Consider the following 4,574-nt stretch of genomic DNA (forward strand, 5'->3'; position numbering starts at 1 on the left):
ATCTTTTTCCTTGTTGTTAATTACTCTTTTTTTTTCCACAGGAGTCCAGTTTTCTTTGCAAATGGAGTCCTCCTAAAACCACCTCCACCTTAAAGGCTTACTTGGCTTTTACCAAAAAAAACGAAATTCCCCAATGTTCTGGGCGCGATTGACTGTACCCATGTGCAATTCCGACTGCCTAGAGATTCGGAGGAATGTTATCGGAACCAAAAACGCTTCCATTCAATGAATGTCCAGGCGGTATGTAATGCCAAGATGATGTTTACAAACATTTTTGTGGGTTTTCCTGGGTCGACCCACGACTCCTTCATTTTAAGTCAGTCATCAATGTTTCAAGACTTTGAGATGGGAAAAATGCCTGATGGCTGGCTGTTAGGTAAGTATAACTAAATATATCTATAACATTATTATTATTAATTGTATTATTATTATTAAGTACTATTGGTATTTCTTGTCTCCCATTTATTTTCATTATAGGTGATGCGGGTTACCTTAACAAGTCCTGGCTTTTGACCCCATTGTCTAATCCCTTAGGTGAAGCACAAGAACGGTACCAAGAGGCACATATTACATTGCGGGGAGTAATAGAGCATGCCTTCGGTGTACTTAAAAGTCGGTTTAGACAGGTACCACCACCACTGCCCCCCCCCCCCCCGGCACCGGGGCGCCCCCACCCCGACTCGCCTGGGGCGCTCCGGTGCCTTGCACCGGCCCTGGGTACACAGGTGGCCTGGAAATCACGTATGGTTGATAGATCTCAAGGAACAGTTTAGCTACCCCTGCTGTATTTTATCTGATTATTGATTTCTAAATGAGAATCATTTTAAGGACCCAAGCTACAAATATATTGTTAATTTAAGTTCCATTCACTGACTTAATTTTCTGTCATTTCAGCTCATTTTCCAAAAAGTGTTTACTAGAATATTGATGGAAAATTTGGACCAAACACTCTGTATTTGTACCACATCTAACACGTATGAAATATTTGTACTATTTATGGGAGTGTTGACATCAATCTTCGCCATAATCTTTCTACACATTGATTACTACTTTCCAACCATCTGGAAAATATATTCAAAAATTGATTTATGGCTCTCTGGTGAGTTTAGATCTTATACCAACTGCCTGTTACATCTAGCAATTCTCCACTATTTCTCTGTATCTATACACACACATACCTACACACAATTGGGTGGCTTCTTTGAGAGACTAATGAAACCGACTGGTAGGTTCCAGTTTAACCTAGAATTAGAAGAGCAATGTATTGTCTATTGTGCACGATACCTCTGTGGATTAAACACAGCCCAGCTATGTTGATTGCTGGGCTGTGTGGTTGCACAAGAGAGGCTGGATCAAAAGTGTCTCTTGTGTGTTACCTGTACCTCACCTATTTTTTTTTTCAGGATGCAGGGCATTCCCATCTTTTTCCTTGTTGTTAATTACTCTTTTTTTTTTCCACAGGAGTCCAGTTTTCTTTGCAAATGGAGTCCTCCTAAAACCACCTCCACCTTGAAGGCTTACTTGGCTTTTACCAAAAAAAACTAAATTCCCCAATGTTCTGGGCGCGATTGACTGTACCCATGTGCAATTCCGACCGCCTAGAGATTCGGAGGAATGTTATCGGAACCAAAAACGCTTCCATTCAATGAATGTCCAGGCGGTATGTAATGCCAAGATGATGTTTACAAACATTTTTGTGGGTTTTCCTGGGTCGACCCACGACTCCTTCATTTTAAGTCAGTCATCAATGTTTCAAGACTTTGAGATGGGAAAAATGCCTGATGGCTGGCTGTTAGGTAAGTATAACTAAATATATCTATAACATTATTATTATTAATTGTATTATTATTAAGTACTATTGGTATTTCTTGTCTCCCATTTATTTTCATTATAGGTGATGCGGGTTACCTTAACAAGTCCTGGCTTTTGACCCCATTGTCTAATCCCTTAGGTGAAGCACAAGAACGGTACCAAGAGGCACATATTACATTGCGGGGAGTAATAGAGCATGCCTTCGGTGTACTTAAAAGTCGGTTTAGACAGGTACCACCACCACTGCCCCCCCCCCCCCCCCCGGCACCGGGGCGCCCCCACCCCGACTCGCTTGGGGCGCTCCGGTGCCTTGCACCGGCCCTGGGTACACAGGTGGCCTGGAAATCACGTATGGTTGATAGATCTCAAGGAACAGTTTAGCTACCCCTGCTGTATTTTATCTGATTATTGATTTCTAAATGAGAATCATTTTAAGGACCCAAGCTACAAATATATTGTTAATTTAAGTTCCATTCACTGACTTAATTTTCTGTCATTTCAGCTCATTTTCCAAAAAGTGTTTACTAGAATATTGATGGAAAATTTGGACCAAACACTCTGTATTTGTACCACATCTAACACGTATGAAATATTTGTACTATTTATGGGAGTGTTGACATCAATCTTCGCCATTATCTTTCTACACATTGATTACTACTTTCCAACCATCTGGAAAATATATTCAAAAATTGATTTATGGCTCTCTGGTGAGTTTAGATCTTATACCAACTGCCTGTTACATCTAGCAATTCTCCATTGTTTCTCTGTATCTATACACACACATACCTACACACAATTGGGTGGCTTCTTTGAGAGACTAATGAAACCGACTGGTAGGTTCCAGTTTAACCTAGAATTAGAAGAGCAATGTATTGTCTATTGTGCACGATACCTCTGTGGATTAAACACAGCCCAGCTATGTTGATTGCTGGGCTGTGTGGTTGCACAAGAGAGGCTGGATCAAAAGTGTCTCTTGTGTGTTACCTGTACCTCACCTATTTTTTTTTTTTCAGGATGCAGGGCATTCCCATCTTTTTCCTTGTTGTTAATTACTCTTTTTTTTTTCCACAGGAGTCCAGTTTTCTTTGCAAATGGAGTCCTCCTAAAACCACCTCCACCTTGAAGGCTTACTTGGCTTTTACCAAAAAAACCGAAATTCCCCAATATTCTGGGCGCGATTGACTGTACCCATGTGCAATTCCGACTGCCTAGAGATTTGGAGGAATGTTATCGGAACCAAAAACGCTTCCATTCAATGAATGTCCAGGCGGTATGTAATGCCAAGATGATGTTTACAAACATTTTTGTGGGTTTTCCTGGGTCGACCCACGACTCCTTCATTTTAAGTCAGTCATCAATGTTTCAAGACTTTGAGATGGGAAAAATGCCTGATGGCTGGCTGTTAGGTAAGTATAACTAAATATATCTATAACATTATTATTATTAATTGTATTATTATTATTAAGTACTATTGGTATTCCTTGTCTCCCATTTATTTTCATTATAGGTGATGCGGGTTACCTTAACAAGTCCTGGCTTTTGACCCCATTGTCTAATCCCTTAGGTGAAGCACAAGAACGGTACCAAGAGGCACATATTACATTGCGGGGAGTAATAGAGCATGCCTTCGGTGTACTTAAAAGTCGGTTTAGACAGGTACCACCACCAATGCCCCCCCCCCCCCCCCCCCCGGCACCGTGGCGCCCCCACCCCGACTCGCCTGGGGCGCTCCGGGTACACAGGTGGCCTGGAAATCACGTATGGTTGATAGATCTCAAGGAACAGTTTAGCCACCCCTGCTGTATTTTATCTGATTATTGATTTCTAAATGAGAATCATTTTAAGGACCCAAGCTACAAATATATTGTTAATTTAAGTTCCATTCACTGACTTAATTTTCTGTTCTTTCAGATTATCTCCATTACAGCGGTTTTATATTTAATGAATTCGAAATCTTTGGAATTTTTGGAGGAAGTAAAATGTATTTGTGATGGAATTAGAAATGCCTTATACCTTTGGATTGCTTTGGGATAGCTCGCATTCATGACCTCCGCAGTTTTCTTTCAAATTGATCTGGACTTTCCTGAAATAAGCAAAATAACTGCACTGTATGACGTTTCTCTCTCTGGTGAGTTTAGATCTTATACCAACTGCCTGTCACATCTAGCAATTCTCCACTGTTTCTCTGTATCTATACACACACATACCTACACACAATTGGGTGGCTTCTTTGAGAGACTAATGAAACCGACTGGTAGGTTCCAGTTTAACCTAGAATTAGAAGAGCAATGTATTGTCTATTGTGCACGATACCTCTGTGGATTAAACACAGCCCAGCTATGTTGATTGCTGGGCTGTGTGGTTGCACAAGAGAGGCTGGATCAAAAGTGTCTCTTGTGTGTTACCTGTACCTCACCTATTTTTTTTTTTTCAGGATGCAGGGCATTCCCATCTTTTTCCTTGTTGTTAATTACTCTTTTTTTTTTCCACAGGAGTCCAGTTTTCTTTGCAAATGGAGTCCTCCTAAAACCACCTCCACCTTGAAGGCTTACTTGGCTTTTACCAAAAAAACCGAAATTCCCCAATATTCTGGGCGCGATTGACTGTACCCATGTGCAATTCCGACTGCCTAGAGATTCGGAGGAATGTTATCGGAACCAAAAACGCTTCCATTCAATGAATGTCCAGGCGGTATGTAATGCCAAGATGATGTTTACAAACATTTTTGTGGGTTTTCCTGGGTCGACCCACGACTCCTTCAT

The 4,574-nt window shown here is 41.0% G+C and overlaps 1 long non-coding RNA gene across 1 annotated transcript; it reads left to right on the forward strand.

Moving 5' to 3' along the window:
- Nucleotides 1-2,429: 2,429 nt before the first annotated feature.
- LOC146027001 (uncharacterized) lies at nt 2,430-3,462 on the forward strand. The gene is made up of 3 exons (XR_014454620.1): nt 2,430-2,519; nt 2,884-3,218; nt 3,320-3,462. It is a non-coding gene; the product is annotated as an uncharacterized LOC146027001 (long non-coding RNA).
- Nucleotides 3,463-4,574: the final 1,112 nt, after the last annotated feature.

The sequence above is a fragment of the Crinia signifera genome, chromosome 8, assembly GCF_055691185.1.
Source record: "Crinia signifera chromosome 8, ASM5569118v1, whole genome shotgun sequence".
Lineage (NCBI taxonomy): Eukaryota > Metazoa > Chordata > Amphibia > Anura > Myobatrachidae > Crinia > Crinia signifera.